Source organism: Cryptomeria japonica, unplaced genomic scaffold, assembly GCF_030272615.1.
Source record: "Cryptomeria japonica unplaced genomic scaffold, Sugi_1.0 HiC_scaffold_443, whole genome shotgun sequence".
NCBI lineage: Eukaryota > Viridiplantae > Streptophyta > Pinopsida > Cupressales > Cupressaceae > Cryptomeria > Cryptomeria japonica.
This window is the reverse complement of record NW_026729263.1, coordinates 5,082-21,788: the sequence shown is the minus strand read 5'-3', so window position 1 is coordinate 21,788 and position 16,707 is coordinate 5,082. Positions and strand designations below refer to the sequence as shown.

Genomic DNA, 16,707 nt, shown 5'->3' with positions numbered 1-16,707 from the left:
TTCTTACTCTAAGGTTCCGCACCAGACGCCCGGGACAGGTGAGCGAAGCTGGGCGGGGCCGGGTGCGCGGCCGGGGCAGGTGCACGCAGCTGGAGAGAGCTTTGGAGCACACTTCGGAGCGCACCAATGATGCGCTCCATTCAAAAGTTTCCTGAAAAGGCAAAAAAAGTTGAGATTATAGAATTTCCCACTTGAGAGATTGTAAAAAAAAAAAATTTAAAATGAAGGAAACGCGGGTGCCAAGGTGTGCGCAGCCCAGCCAAGGTGTGCGCACCAAGGCGCCCACCCTGGCGAAGGTGCACGCAAGGTGCGCACCCGAGGCAAACCGGACAATTAACCCAACTTTCGACTTCGCGCGCACCTTGGAGCGCACTTCGGAGCGCTCCTTGGTGCGCACCAATCTTGGGCACCTCGGAGTGCACCATGGCGCCCACCAAGGTGCGCACCCGGGGCAAACCGAGCTCCGACTTCGTGCGCACCTTGGAGCGCACGAAAGGTGCGCACCATGGCGCCCACCAAGGTGCGCAGCCCAGCCAAGGCGTGCGCATCAAGGTGCGCACCCTGGCGAAGGTGCGCACCCGGGGCAAACCGAGCTCCGACTTCGTGCGCACCTTGGAGCGCACAAAAGGTGCGCAACCCAGCCAAGGTGTGCGCACCCCGGTCAAACCGAGCTCCGAATCGTGCGCACCAGAGGTGCACGCCATCGTGCGCACCTTGGAGCACACTTCGGAGCCCTCCTTGGTGCGCGCCGATGTTGCGCACCTCGGAGCGCACCCGGGGAAAACAATGCAATTAACCCGACTTTCGACTTCGTGGGCACCTCGGAGCGCTCTCGGGTTCGCACCTCGGAGCACACCGAGGTGCGCACCTTTGATGCGCTGCCTTCACCAATTTCCAGAAAAGGCAAGAAAACATTGAGAAGGTGTGCGCACCGAGGTGCCCACCCTGGCGAAGGTGCACGCGAGGTGCGCACCCGGGGCAAACCGGGCTCCGACTTCGTGCACGCCGCACCTTGGAGCACACTTCGGAGCGCTCCTTGGTGCGCACCAGGGCGCGCAACCCAGCCGAGGTGCCCACCCCGGCGAAGGTGCACGCGAGGTGCGCACCCGGGGCAAACCGGGCTCCGACTTCGTGCACGCCATGGTGCCCACCGCGGCGAAGGTGCACGCGAGGTGCGCACCCGGGGCAAACCGGGCTCCGACTTCGTGCACGCCACACCTTGGAGCACACTTCGGAGCGCTCCTTGGTGCGCACCATGGTGCCCACCAGGGCGCGCAACCCCGCCGAAGGTGCACGCGAGGTGCGCACCCGGGGCAAACCGGGCTCCGACTTCGTGCACGCCGCACCTTGGAGCACACTTCGGAGCGCTCCTTGGTGCGCACCATGGTGCCCACCAGGGCGCGCAACCCCGCCGAAGGTGCACGCGAGGTGCGCACCCGGGGCAAACCGGGCTCCGACTTCGTGCACGCCATGGTGCGCACCGCGGCGAAGGTGCGCACCCGGGGCAAACCGGGCTCCGACTTCGTGCACGCCGCACCTTGGAGCACACTTCGGAGCGCTCCTTGGTGCGCACCAGGGCGCGCAACCCAGCCGAGGTGCCCACCCCGGCGAAGGTGCACGCGAGGTGCGTACCCGGGGCAAACCGGGCTCCGACTTCGTGCACGCCGCACCTTGGAGCACACTTCGGAGCGCTCCTTGGTGCGCACCATGGTGCCCACCAGGCCGCGCAACCCAGCCAAGGTGTGCGCACCAAGGTGCACGCGAGGTGCGCACCCGGGGCAAACCGGGGTCCGACTTCGTGCACGCCGCACCTTGGAGCACACATCGGGGCGCTCCCGGGTTCGCACCGGCGTTGCGCACCGTGGTGGGCACCTCGGAGCACACCAAGGTGGGCAGCGAGGTGCGCACCTTTGATGCGATGCCTTCACTAATTTCCATAAAAGGCAAAAAAAAAACGAGATTTTAAAATTTCCGTTTTGAAAGATAGTGAGAAAAAGGGAATGCTGGTGCCATCTTGAGCCCGCCCTGGTGCGCAGCCCAGCCAAGGTGTGCGCACCAAGGTGCCCACCCTGGCGAAGGTGCGCGCCCGGGCAATTAACCCAACTTCCAACTTCGCGCGCGCCAGGGTGGGAGCGCACCCAACAACCGGGCCTGGGAAGAGCCAATGCGAGAAACCCCACCAAACGCTCTGACAAAAAAAGAGGGGGCGCTCCAGTAACCCCGCTTCGGAGCGCACCCTGGGCAAACCCAGCCAAGGTGCCCACCCCGGCCAAGGTGCAGGCGAGGTGCGCACCCGGGGCAAACCGGGCTCCGACAACGTGCACGCCGCACCTTGGAGCACACTTCGTAGCGCTCCCGGGTGCGCACCTCAGAGCACACCAAGGTGGGCAGCGAGGTGCGCACCTTTGATGCGCTGCCTTCACTAATTTCCAGAAAAGGCAAAAAAAAAAGGAGATTTTAAAATTTCCGTTTTGAAAGATAGTGAAAAAAACGGAACGCGCGTGCCATCTTGAGCCCGCCCTGGTGCGCAGCCCAGGTAAGGTGCCCACCCTGGCAAAGGTGCGCACCCGGGCAATTAACCCTACTTCCGACTTCGTGCGCGCCAGGGTGGCAACCGGGCCTCGGAAGAGCCAATGCGAGAAACCCCACCAAACGCTCCGACAAAAAAAGAGGCGGCGCTCCAATAACCCCGCTTCGGAGCGCAGCCGGGGCAAACCCAGCCAAGGTGCCCACCCCGACGAAGGTGCATGCGAGGTGCGCACCCGGGGCAAACCGGGCTCCGACAACGTGCACGCAGCACCTTGGAGCACACTTCGAAGCACTCCCGGGTGCCCACCGGCGTTGCGCACCGTGGTGGGCAGCGAGGTGCGCACCTTTGATGCGCTGCCTTCACTAATTTCCAGAAAAAGGCAAAAAAAAATGAGATTTTAAAATTTCCGTTTTGAAAGATAGTGAAAAAAAAGGAACGCGGGTGCCATCTTGAGCCCGCCCTGGTGCGCAGCCCAGGCAAGGCATGCGCACCAAGGTGCCCACCCGAGGTGCACACCCGGGGCAAACCGGGCTCCGACTTCGTGCAGGCCGCACCTTGGAGCACACTTCGGAGCGCTCCTTGGTGCGCACCATGGTGCCCACCAGGGCGCGCAACCCAGCCAAGGTCTGCACACTAAGGTGCCCACCCCGGCGAAGGTGCACGCGAGGTGCGCACCCGGGGCAAACCGGGCTCCGACTTCGTGCACGCCATGGTGCCCACCGCGGCGAAGGTGCACGCGAGGTGCGCACCCGGGGCAAACCGGGCTCCGACTTCGTGCACGCCGCACCTTGGAGCACACTTCGGAGCGCTCCTTGGTGCGCACCATGGTGCCCACCAGGGCGCGCAACCCAGCCAAGGTGTGCGCACCAAGGTGCACGCGAGGTGCGCACCCGGGGCAAACCGGGGTCCGACTTCGTGCACGCCGCACCTTGGAGCACACATCGGAGCGCTCCCAGGTTCGCACCAGCGTTGCGCACCTTTGATGCGCTGCCTTCACTAATTTCCAGAAAAGGCAAAAAAAAACGATATTTTAAAATTTCCGTTCTGAAAGATAGTGAAAAAAACGGAACGCGGGTGCCATCTTGAGCCCTTCCTGGTGCGCAGCCCAGGCAAGTTGTGCGCACCAAGGTGCCCACCCTGGCGGAGGTGCGCGCCCGGGGCAAACCGGGCTCCGACTTCGTGCACTGCATGGTGCCCACCAAGGCGCGCAACCCAGCCAAGGTGCCCACCGCAGCGAAGGTGCACGCGAGGTGCACACCCGGGGCAAACCGGGCTCCGACTTCGTGCACGCCGCACCTTGGAGCACACTTCAGAGCGCTCCTTGGTGCGCACCAGGGCGCGCAACCCAGCCGAGGTGCCCACCCCGGCGAAGGTGCACGCGAGGTGCGCACCCGGGGCAAACCGGGCTCCGACTTCGTGCACGCCATGGTGCCCACCGCGGCGAAGGTGCGCACCCGGGGCAAACCGGGCTCCGACTTCGTGCACGCCGCACCTTGGAGCACACTTCGGAGCGCTCCTTGGTGCGCACCATGGTGCCCACCAGGCCGCGCAACCCAGCCAAGGTGTGCGCACCAAGGTGCACGCGAGGTGCGCACCCGGGGCAAACCGGGGTCCGACTTCGTGCACGCCGCACCTTGGAGCACACATCGGGGCGCTCCCGGGTTCGCACCGGCGTTGCGCACCGTGGTGGGCACCTCGGAGCACACCAAGGTGGGCAGCGAGGTGCGCACCTTTGATGCGATGCCTTCACTAATTTCCATAAAAGGCAAAAAAAAAACGAGATTTTAAAATTTCCGTTTTGAAAGATAGTGAGAAAAAGGGAATGCTGGTGCCATCTTGAGCCCGCCCTGGTGCGCAGCCCAGCCAAGGTTTGCGCACCAAGGTGCCCACCCTGGCGAAGGTGCGCGCCCGGGCAATTAACCCAACTTCCAACTTCGCGCGCGCCAGGGTGGGAGCGCACCCAACAACCGGGCCTGGGAAGAGCCAATGCGAGAAACCCCACCAAACTCTCTGACAAAAAAAGAGGGGGCGCTCCAGTAACCCCGCTTCGGAGCGCACCCTGGGCAAACCCAGCCAAGGTGCCCACCCCGGCCAAGGTGCAGGCGAGGTGCGCACCCGGGGCAAACCGGGCTCCGACAACGTGCACGCCGCACCTTGGAGCACACTTCGTAGCGCTCCCGGGTGCGCACCTCAGAGCACACCAAGGTGGGCAGCGAGGTGCGCACCTTTGATGCGCTGCCTTCACTAATTTCCAGAAAAGGCAAAAAAAAAAGGAGATTTTAAAATTTCCGTTTTGAAAGATAGTGAAAAAAACGGAACGCGCGTGCCATCTTGAGCCCGCCCTGGTGCGCAGCCCAGGTAAGGTGCCACCCTGGCAAAGGTGCGCACCCGGGCAATTAACCCTACTTCCGACTTCGTGCGCGCCAGGGTGGCAACCGGGCCTCGGAAGAGCCAATGCGAGAAACCCCACCAAACGCTCCGACAAAAAAAGAGGCGGCGCTCCAATAACCCCGCTTCGGAGCGCAGCCGGGGCAAACCAAGCCAAGGTGCCCACCCCGACGAAGGTGCACGCGAGGTGCGCACCCGGGGCAAACCGGGCTCCGACAACGTGCACGCAGCACCTTGGAGCACACTTCGAAGCACTCCCGGGTGCCCACCGGCGTTGCGCACCGTGGTGGGCAGCGAGGTGCGCACCTTTGATGCGCTGCCTTCACTAATTTCCAGAAAAAGGCAAAAAAAAATGAGATTTTAAAATTTCCGTTTTGAAAGATAGTGAAAAAAAAGGAACGCGGGTGCCATCTTGAGCCCGCCCTGGTGCGCAGCCCAGGCAAGGCATGCGCACCAAGGTGCCCACCCGAGGTGCACACCCGGGGCAAACCGGGCTCCGACTTCGTGCAGGCCGCACCTTGGAGCACACTTCGGAGCGCTCCTTGGTGCGCACCATGGTGCCCACCAGGGCGCACCCGAGGCAAACCGGGCTCCGACTTCGTGCACGCCGCACCTTGGAGCACACATCGGAGCGCTCCCAGGTTCGCACCAGCGTTGCGCACCTTTGATGCGCTGCCTTCACTAATTTCCAGAAAAGGCAAAAAAAAACGATATTTTAAAATTTCCGTTCTGAAAGATAGTGAAAAAAACGGAACGCGGGTGCCATCTTGAGCCCTTCCTGATGCGCAGCCCAGGCAAGTTGTGCGCACCAAGGTGCCCACCCTGGCGGAGGTGCGCGCCCGGGGCAAACCGGGCTCCGACTTCGTGCACTGCATGGTGCCCACCAAGGCGCGCAACCCAGCCAAGGTGCCCACCGCAGCGAAGGTGCACGCGAGGTGCGCACCCGAGGTGCACACCCGGGGCAAACCGGGCTCCGACTTCGTGCACGCCGCACCTTGGAGCACACTTCAGAGCGCTCCTTGGTACGCACCAGGGCGCGCAACCCAGCCAAGGTGCTCACCCCGGCGAAGGTGCACGCGAGGTGCGCACCCGGGGCAAACCGGGCTCGGACTTCGTGCACGCCGCACCTTGGAGCACACATCGGAGCGCTCCCGGGTTCGCACCAGCATTGCGCACCTTTGATGCGCTGCCTTCACTAATTTCCAGAAAAGGCAAAAAAAAGAAAAAAATGAGATTTTAAAATTTCCGTTTTGAAAGATAGTGAAAAAAACGGAACGCGGGTGCCATCTTGAGCCCGCCCTGGTGTGCAGCCCAGGCAAGTTGTGCGCACCAAGGCACCCACCCTGGCCAAGGTGGGTCACGGGGTGGGTCCTAGGGTGGGTAACGGGGTGGGTACTAAGGTGCGTGCCAAGGTGGGTCATAGGGTGGGTGCCAAGGTGGGCACCAGGGTGGGTGTGCACCAACCCTAGCCAGGGTAGGTCACGGGGTGGTTGTCGGGGTGGGCGTCAAGGAGCCAAGGTGGGTGGCAAGTAGCCAAGTTGCGTGCCAAGGTGGGTGTCGGGGTGGGTGCCAAGGATCCAAGGTGGGTGCCAAGGAACCAAGGTGGGTGTCTGGGTGGGTGCCGAGGTGGGAGCCAGGGTGGGTCCCAAGGTGAGTGCAAAGGTGGGTGCCAGGGTCAAGGTGAGTGCCAATGTGGGTTCCAAGGTGCCAGGGTCAGGGTGAGTGCCAATGTGGGTTCAAAGGTGCTAAGTTGGGTGCGAGGTTGGGTGCGAGGGTGGGTGGGTGCCAAGGTGTGCTAGGTGGAAGCCCGGGTGGGTCGGCATCCCATGGGTGTCGAGTTGGGTGCCTGATGGGTGCTTCTTGTCAAGTTTTAGTCGTCGGGACTCATTTCGAGCCTTAGAGGTCGTTTCTTGTCCGGTTGCCCTGTCTTCGACCTGGGAACCCAATTTTGGTCCTCGGGTCCCATTTTTTTTTGTCTCGCATCCCACTTTTGGCCTGTGGCCTTTTCGGGGTCGATTCTCGTTTTGGGCATCAGAGCATGTTTCTTCTCCTAAAACCCAATATTTGTTTATTAAGTCTCGGAACACATTTTTGTTCTCGTGGACCCATCATGGGTCTTGGAACGCATTTGTGGTCCTTGGGTCCCATTTTGCATCCCGAAACTTGTGTTTTGGTGCTTGATCCCTATTTTGGGTGCCCACCTTGCACCAAGTGCGCACCCGGGGCAAACCGAGCGCCTTGGTGCACCGGGGCAAGATCGAGCGTGCACCCGAGGCGCCCCGAACATGCACCAAGGTGCACTCGGCCCACATGTGAGCGCAGGTCGTTGCGCCCGAGGTGGTGTGTGGGCACCGCGTTGCAGACGGGACACTGCACGCACACGACGCCCCCTCCAGGTGCACGCACGTAGGCCGGGCCGGGTGCACACCCGACGCCCTAGCAAGGTGCGCGCACCCGGGCAGGGCTCACACTTGGCGAACGGGGCGCACTTCGCGAGGGAGGGTGTGCACCTCGACGGGGGTGGGTGGCCGGGGTGGATTCGCACGTGGGTCGCGGTTTGCTAAGTACACACTGCGACAAGCTCATAACGGGTGCGATCATACCAGCGTTAGTGCACCGGATCCCATCAGAACTCCGCAGTTAAGCGCGCTTGGGCCGGAGTAGTACTGGGATGGGTGACCTCCCGGGAAGTCCCGGTGTTGCACCCTTTTTTAGTTTTTCGCCGGGCGTCGCAATGCTATTTGAATAAACCTTTTGCCCGTTTGCGTTCTCGTCGGGGCCGGGCCGGGCCGGGGTGCGCTGCCCGCACTACCGCGCGCGCGGGGGCGACACCGAGCGCGCACCCGAGGCGCCCCGAGCACACAGGCCACGGTGCAACCCGGGCATTGTGCGCGCACCCCGGTGCGCCCGAGGTGCTGCGCGCGCACCCAGGTGAAATCGGTGTGCACCTCGGCCAGTGCGCGCTCGGTCGAGTCGCGCACGTTGGCCAAGGTGCACGGTGATGTTTCTTACTCTAAGGTTCCGCACCAGACGCCCGGGACAGGTGAGCGAAGCTGGGCGGGGCCGGGTGCGCGGCCGGGGCAGGTGCACGCAGCTGGAGAGAGCTTTGGAGCACACTTCGGAGCGCACCAATGATGCGCTCCATTCAAAAGTTTCCTGAAAAGGCAAAAAAAGTTGAGATTATAGAATTTCCCACTTGAGAGATTGTAAAAAAAAAAAATTTAAAATGAAGGAAACGCGGGTGCCAAGGTGTGCGCAGCCCAGCCAAGGTGTGCGCACCAAGGCGCCCACCCTGGCGAAGGTGCACGCAAGGTGCGCACCCGAGGCAAACCGGACAATTAACCCAACTTTCGACTTCGCGCGCACCTTGGAGCGCACTTCGGAGCGCTCCTTGGTGCGCACCAATCTTGGGCACCTCGGAGTGCACCATGGCGCCCACCAAGGTGCGCACCCGGGGCAAACCGAGCTCCGACTTCGTGCGCACCTTGGAGCGCACGAAAGGTGCGCACCATGGCGCCCACCAAGGTGCGCAGCCCAGCCAAGGCGTGCGCATCAAGGTGCGCACCCTGGCGAAGGTGCGCACCCGGGGCAAACCGAGCTCCGACTTCGTGCGCACCTTGGAGCGCACAAAAGGTGCGCAACCCAGCCAAGGTGTGCGCACCCCGGTCAAACCGAGCTCCGAATCGTGCGCACCAGAGGTGCACGCCATCGTGCGCACCTTGGAGCACACTTCGGAGCCCTCCTTGGTGCGCGCCGATGTTGCGCACCTCGGAGCGCACCCGGGGAAAACAATGCAATTAACCCGACTTTCGACTTCGTGGGCACCTCGGAGCGCTCTCGGGTTCGCACCTCGGAGCACACCGAGGTGCGCACCTTTGATGCGCTGCCTTCACCAATTTCCAGAAAAGGCAAGAAAACATTGAGAAGGTGTGCGCACCGAGGTGCCCACCCTGGCGAAGGTGCACGCGAGGTGCGCACCCGGGGCAAACCGGGCTCCGACTTCGTGCACGCCGCACCTTGGAGCACACTTCGGAGCGCTCCTTGGTGCGCACCAGGGCGCGCAACCCAGCCGAGGTGCCCACCCCGGCGAAGGTGCACGCGAGGTGCGCACCCGGGGCAAACCGGGCTCCGACTTCGTGCACGCCATGGTGCCCACCGCGGCGAAGGTGCACGCGAGGTGCGCACCCGGGGCAAACCGGGCTCCGACTTCGTGCACGCCGCACCTTGGAGCACACTTCGGAGCGCTCCTTGGTGCGCACCATGGTGCCCACCAGGGCGCGCAACCCCGCCGAAGGTGCACGCGAGGTGCGCACCCGGGGCAAACCGGGCTCCGACTTCGTGCACGCCGCACCTTGGAGCACACTTCGGAGCGCTCCTTGGTGCGCACCATGGTGCCCACCAGGGCGCGCAACCCCGCCGAAGGTGCACGCGAGGTGCGCACCCGGGGCAAACCGGGCTCCGACTTCGTGCACGCCATGGTGCGCACCGCGGCGAAGGTGCGCACCCGGGGCAAACCGGGCTCCGACTTCGTGCACGCCGCACCTTGGAGCACACTTCGGAGCGCTCCTTGGTGCGCACCAGGGCGCGCAACCCAGCCGAGGTGCCCACCCCGGCGAAGGTGCACGCGAGGTGCGTACCCGGGGCAAACCGGGCTCCGACTTCGTGCACGCCGCACCTTGGAGCACACTTCGGAGCGCTCCTTGGTGCGCACCATGGTGCCCACCAGGCCGCGCAACCCAGCCAAGGTGTGCGCACCAAGGTGCACGCGAGGTGCGCACCCGGGGCAAACCGGGGTCCGACTTCGTGCACGCCGCACCTTGGAGCACACATCGGGGCGCTCCCGGGTTCGCACCGGCGTTGCGCACCGTGGTGGGCACCTCGGAGCACACCAAGGTGGGCAGCGAGGTGCGCACCTTTGATGCGATGCCTTCACTAATTTCCATAAAAGGCAAAAAAAAAACGAGATTTTAAAATTTCCGTTTTGAAAGATAGTGAGAAAAAGGGAATGCTGGTGCCATCTTGAGCCCGCCCTGGTGCGCAGCCCAGCCAAGGTGTGCGCACCAAGGTGCCCACCCTGGCGAAGGTGCGCGCCCGGGCAATTAACCCAACTTCCAACTTCGCGCGCGCCAGGGTGGGAGCGCACCCAACAACCGGGCCTGGGAAGAGCCAATGCGAGAAACCCCACCAAACGCTCTGACAAAAAAAGAGGGGGCGCTCCAGTAACCCCGCTTCGGAGCGCACCCTGGGCAAACCCAGCCAAGGTGCCCACCCCGGCCAAGGTGCAGGCGAGGTGCGCACCCGGGGCAAACCGGGCTCCGACAACGTGCACGCCGCACCTTGGAGCACACTTCGTAGCGCTCCCGGGTGCGCACCTCAGAGCACACCAAGGTGGGCAGCGAGGTGCGCACCTTTGATGCGCTGCCTTCACTAATTTCCAGAAAAGGCAAAAAAAAAAGGAGATTTTAAAATTTCCGTTTTGAAAGATAGTGAAAAAAACGGAACGCGCGTGCCATCTTGAGCCCGCCCTGGTGCGCAGCCCAGGTAAGGTGCCCACCCTGGCAAAGGTGCGCACCCGGGCAATTAACCCTACTTCCGACTTCGTGCGCGCCAGGGTGGCAACCGGGCCTCGGAAGAGCCAATGCGAGAAACCCCACCAAACGCTCCGACAAAAAAAGAGGCGGCGCTCCAATAACCCCGCTTCGGAGCGCAGCCGGGGCAAACCCAGCCAAGGTGCCCACCCCGACGAAGGTGCACGCGAGGTGCGCACCCGGGGCAAACCGGGCTCCGACAACGTGCACGCAGCACCTTGGAGCACACTTCGAAGCACTCCCGGGTGCCCACCGGCGTTGCGCACCGTGGTGGGCAGCGAGGTGCGCACCTTTGATGCGCTGCCTTCACTAATTTCCAGAAAAAGGCAAAAAAAAATGAGATTTTAAAATTTCCGTTTTGAAAGATAGTGAAAAAAAAGGAACGCGGGTGCCATCTTGAGCCCGCCCTGGTGCGCAGCCCAGGCAAGGCATGCGCACCAAGGTGCCCACCCGAGGTGCACACCCGGGGCAAACCGGGCTCCGACTTCGTGCAGGCCGCACCTTGGAGCACACTTCGGAGCGCTCCTTGGTGCGCACCATGGTGCCCACCAGGGCGCGCAACCCAGCCAAGGTCTGCACACTAAGGTGCCCACCCCGGCGAAGGTGCACGCGAGGTGCGCACCCGGGGCAAACCGGGCTCCGACTTCGTGCACGCCATGGTGCCCACCGCGGCGAAGGTGCACGCGAGGTGCGCACCCGGGGCAAACCGGGCTCCGACTTCGTGCACGCCGCACCTTGGAGCACACTTCGGAGCGCTCCTTGGTGCGCACCATGGTGCCCACCAGGGCGCGCAACCCAGCCAAGGTGTGCGCACCAAGGTGCACGCGAGGTGCGCACCCGGGGCAAACCGGGGTCCGACTTCGTGCACGCCGCACCTTGGAGCACACATCGGAGCGCTCCCAGGTTCGCACCAGCGTTGCGCACCTTTGATGCGCTGCCTTCACTAATTTCCAGAAAAGGCAAAAAAAAACGATATTTTAAAATTTCCGTTCTGAAAGATAGTGAAAAAAACGGAACGCGGGTGCCATCTTGAGCCCTTCCTGGTGCGCAGCCCAGGCAAGTTGTGCGCACCAAGGTGCCCACCCTGGCGGAGGTGCGCGCCCGGGGCAAACCGGGCTCCGACTTCGTGCACTGCATGGTGCCCACCAAGGCGCGCAACCCAGCCAAGGTGCCCACCGCAGCGAAGGTGCACGCGAGGTGCACACCCGGGGCAAACCGGGCTCCGACTTCGTGCACGCCGCACCTTGGAGCACACTTCAGAGCGCTCCTTGGTGCGCACCAGGGCGCGCAACCCAGCCGAGGTGCCCACCCCGGCGAAGGTGCACGCGAGGTGCGCACCCGGGGCAAACCGGGCTCCGACTTCGTGCACGCCATGGTGCCCACCGCGGCGAAGGTGCGCACCCGGGGCAAACCGGGCTCCGACTTCGTGCACGCCGCACCTTGGAGCACACTTCGGAGCGCTCCTTGGTGCGCACCATGGTGCCCACCAGGCCGCGCAACCCAGCCAAGGTGTGCGCACCAAGGTGCACGCGAGGTGCGCACCCGGGGCAAACCGGGGTCCGACTTCGTGCACGCCGCACCTTGGAGCACACATCGGGGCGCTCCCGGGTTCGCACCGGCGTTGCGCACCGTGGTGGGCACCTCGGAGCACACCAAGGTGGGCAGCGAGGTGCGCACCTTTGATGCGATGCCTTCACTAATTTCCATAAAAGGCAAAAAAAAAACGAGATTTTAAAATTTCCGTTTTGAAAGATAGTGAGAAAAAGGGAATGCTGGTGCCATCTTGAGCCCGCCCTGGTGCGCAGCCCAGCCAAGGTTTGCGCACCAAGGTGCCCACCCTGGCGAAGGTGCGCGCCCGGGCAATTAACCCAACTTCCAACTTCGCGCGCGCCAGGGTGGGAGCGCACCCAACAACCGGGCCTGGGAAGAGCCAATGCGAGAAACCCCACCAAACTCTCTGACAAAAAAAGAGGGGGCGCTCCAGTAACCCCGCTTCGGAGCGCACCCTGGGCAAACCCAGCCAAGGTGCCCACCCCGGCCAAGGTGCAGGCGAGGTGCGCACCCGGGGCAAACCGGGCTCCGACAACGTGCACGCCGCACCTTGGAGCACACTTCGTAGCGCTCCCGGGTGCGCACCTCAGAGCACACCAAGGTGGGCAGCGAGGTGCGCACCTTTGATGCGCTGCCTTCACTAATTTCCAGAAAAGGCAAAAAAAAAAGGAGATTTTAAAATTTCCGTTTTGAAAGATAGTGAAAAAAACGGAACGCGCGTGCCATCTTGAGCCCGCCCTGGTGCGCAGCCCAGGTAAGGTGCCACCCTGGCAAAGGTGCGCACCCGGGCAATTAACCCTACTTCCGACTTCGTGCGCGCCAGGGTGGCAACCGGGCCTCGGAAGAGCCAATGCGAGAAACCCCACCAAACGCTCCGACAAAAAAAGAGGCGGCGCTCCAATAACCCCGCTTCGGAGCGCAGCCGGGGCAAACCAAGCCAAGGTGCCCACCCCGACGAAGGTGCACGCGAGGTGCGCACCCGGGGCAAACCGGGCTCCGACAACGTGCACGCAGCACCTTGGAGCACACTTCGAAGCACTCCCGGGTGCCCACCGGCGTTGCGCACCGTGGTGGGCAGCGAGGTGCGCACCTTTGATGCGCTGCCTTCACTAATTTCCAGAAAAAGGCAAAAAAAAATGAGATTTTAAAATTTCCGTTTTGAAAGATAGTGAAAAAAAAGGAACGCGGGTGCCATCTTGAGCCCGCCCTGGTGCGCAGCCCAGGCAAGGCATGCGCACCAAGGTGCCCACCCGAGGTGCACACCCGGGGCAAACCGGGCTCCGACTTCGTGCAGGCCGCACCTTGGAGCACACTTCGGAGCGCTCCTTGGTGCGCACCATGGTGCCCACCAGGGCGCACCCGAGGCAAACCGGGCTCCGACTTCGTGCACGCCGCACCTTGGAGCACACATCGGAGCGCTCCCAGGTTCGCACCAGCGTTGCGCACCTTTGATGCGCTGCCTTCACTAATTTCCAGAAAAGGCAAAAAAAAACGATATTTTAAAATTTCCGTTCTGAAAGATAGTGAAAAAAACGGAACGCGGGTGCCATCTTGAGCCCTTCCTGATGCGCAGCCCAGGCAAGTTGTGCGCACCAAGGTGCCCACCCTGGCGGAGGTGCGCGCCCGGGGCAAACCGGGCTCCGACTTCGTGCACTGCATGGTGCCCACCAAGGCGCGCAACCCAGCCAAGGTGCCCACCGCAGCGAAGGTGCACGCGAGGTGCGCACCCGAGGTGCACACCCGGGGCAAACCGGGCTCCGACTTCGTGCACGCCGCACCTTGGAGCACACTTCAGAGCGCTCCTTGGTACGCACCAGGGCGCGCAACCCAGCCAAGGTGCTCACCCCGGCGAAGGTGCACGCGAGGTGCGCACCCGGGGCAAACCGGGCTCGGACTTCGTGCACGCCGCACCTTGGAGCACACATCGGAGCGCTCCCGGGTTCGCACCAGCATTGCGCACCTTTGATGCGCTGCCTTCACTAATTTCCAGAAAAGGCAAAAAAAAGAAAAAAATGAGATTTTAAAATTTCCGTTTTGAAAGATAGTGAAAAAAACGGAACGCGGGTGCCATCTTGAGCCCGCCCTGGTGTGCAGCCCAGGCAAGTTGTGCGCACCAAGGCACCCACCCTGGCCAAGGTGGGTCACGGGGTGGGTCCTAGGGTGGGTAACGGGGTGGGTACTAAGGTGCGTGCCAAGGTGGGTCATAGGGTGGGTGCCAAGGTGGGCACCAGGGTGGGTGTGCACCAACCCTAGCCAGGGTAGGTCACGGGGTGGTTGTCGGGGTGGGCGTCAAGGAGCCAAGGTGGGTGGCAAGTAGCCAAGTTGCGTGCCAAGGTGGGTGTCGGGGTGGGTGCCAAGGATCCAAGGTGGGTGCCAAGGAACCAAGGTGGGTGTCTGGGTGGGTGCCGAGGTGGGAGCCAGGGTGGGTCCCAAGGTGAGTGCAAAGGTGGGTGCCAGGGTCAAGGTGAGTGCCAATGTGGGTTCCAAGGTGCCAGGGTCAGGGTGAGTGCCAATGTGGGTTCAAAGGTGCTAAGTTGGGTGCGAGGTTGGGTGCGAGGGTGGGTGGGTGCCAAGGTGTGCTAGGTGGAAGCCCGGGTGGGTCGGCATCCCATGGGTGTCGAGTTGGGTGCCTGATGGGTGCTTCTTGTCAAGTTTTAGTCGTCGGGACTCATTTCGAGCCTTAGAGGTCGTTTCTTGTCCGGTTGCCCTGTCTTCGACCTGGGAACCCAATTTTGGTCCTCGGGTCCCATTTTTTTTTGTCTCGCATCCCACTTTTGGCCTGTGGCCTTTTCGGGGTCGATTCTCGTTTTGGGCATCAGAGCATGTTTCTTCTCCTAAAACCCAATATTTGTTTATTAAGTCTCGGAACACATTTTTGTTCTCGTGGACCCATCATGGGTCTTGGAACGCATTTGTGGTCCTTGGGTCCCATTTTGCATCCCGAAACTTGTGTTTTGGTGCTTGATCCCTATTTTGGGTGCCCACCTTGCACCAAGTGCGCACCCGGGGCAAACCGAGCGCCTTGGTGCACCGGGGCAAGATCGAGCGTGCACCCGAGGCGCCCCGAACATGCACCAAGGTGCACTCGGCCCACATGTGAGCGCAGGTCGTTGCGCCCGAGGTGGTGTGTGGGCACCGCGTTGCAGACGGGACACTGCACGCACACGACGCCCCCTCCAGGTGCACGCACGTAGGTCGGGCCGGGTGCACACCCGACGCCCTAGCAAGGTGCGCGCACCCGGGCAGGGCTCACACTTGGCGAACGGGGCGCACTTCGCGAGGGAGGGTGTGCACCTCGACGGGGGTGGGTGGCCGGGGTGGATTCGCACGTGGGTCGCGGTTTGCTAAGTACACACTGCGACAAGCTCATAACGGGTGCGATCATACCAGCGTTAGTGCACCGGATCCCATCAGAACTCCGCAGTTAAGCGCGCTTGGGCCGGAGTAGTACTGGGATGGGTGACCTCCCGGGAAGTCCCGGTGTTGCACCCTTTTTTAGTTTTTCGCCGGGCGTCGCAATGCTATTTGAATAAACCTTTTGCCCGTTTGCGTTCTCGTCGGGGCCGGGCCGGGCCGGGGTGCGCTGCCCGCACTACCGCGCGCGCGGGGGCGACACCGAGCGCGCACCCGAGGCGCCCCGAGCACACAGGCCACGGTGCAACCCGGGCGTTGTGCGCGCACCCCGGTGCGCCCGAGGTGCTGCGCGCGCACCCAGGTGAAATCGGTGTGCACCTCGGCCAGTGCGCGCTCGGTCGAGTCGCGCACGTTGGCCAAGGTGCACGGTGATGTTTCTTACTCTAAGGTTCCGCACCAGACGCCCGGGACAGGTGAGCGAAGCTGGGCGGGGCCGGGTGCGCGGCCGGGGCAGGTGCACGCAGCTGGAGAGAGCTTTGGAGCACACTTCGGAGCGCACCAATGATGCGCTCCATTCAAAAGTTTCCTGAAAAGGCAAAAAAAGTTGAGATTATAGAATTTCCCACTTGAGAGATTGTAAAAAAAAAAAATTTAAAATGAAGGAAACGCGGGTGCCAAGGTGTGCGCAGCCCAGCCAAGGTGTGCGCACCAAGGCGCCCACCCTGGCGAAGGTGCACGCAAGGTGCGCACCCGAGGCAAACCGGACAATTAACCCAACTTTCGACTTCGCGCGCACCTTGGAGCGCACTTCGGAGCGCTCCTTGGTGCGCACCAATCTTGGGCACCTCGGAGTGCACCATGGCGCCCACCAAGGTGCGCACCCGGGGCAAACCGAGCTCCGACTTCGTGCGCACCTTGGAGCGCACGAAAGGTGCGCACCATGGCGCCCACCAAGGTGCGCAGCCCAGCCAAGGCGTGCGCATCAAGGTGCGCACCCTGGCGAAGGTGCGCACCCGGGGCAAACCGAGCTCCGACTTCGTGCGCACCTTGGAGCGCACAAAAGGTGCGCAACCCAGCCAAGGTGTGCGCACCCCGGTCAAACCGAGCTCCGAATCGTGCGCACCAGAGGTGCACGCCATCGTGCGCACCTTGGAGCACACTTCGGAGCCCTCCTTGGTGCGCGCCGATGTTGCGCACCTCGGAGCGCACCCGGGGAAAACAATGCAATTAACCCGACTTTCGACTTCGTGGGCACCTCGGAGCGCTCTCGGGTTCGCACCTCGGAGCACACCGAGG

General features: G+C 62.8%; 2 non-coding genes across 2 annotated transcripts; both read left to right on the top strand.

Moving 5' to 3' along the window:
- The first annotated feature begins 7,507 nt into the window (after nucleotides 1-7,507).
- Nucleotides 7,508-7,626, top strand: LOC131871680 (5S ribosomal RNA). Its single transcript, XR_009369891.1, has one exon. It is a non-coding gene; the product is annotated as a 5S ribosomal RNA (ribosomal RNA).
- Nucleotides 7,627-15,430: 7,804 nt separating this feature from the next.
- Nucleotides 15,431-15,549, top strand: LOC131871669 (5S ribosomal RNA). The gene has a single exon (XR_009369880.1). It is a non-coding gene; the product is annotated as a 5S ribosomal RNA (ribosomal RNA).
- Nucleotides 15,550-16,707: the final 1,158 nt, after the last annotated feature.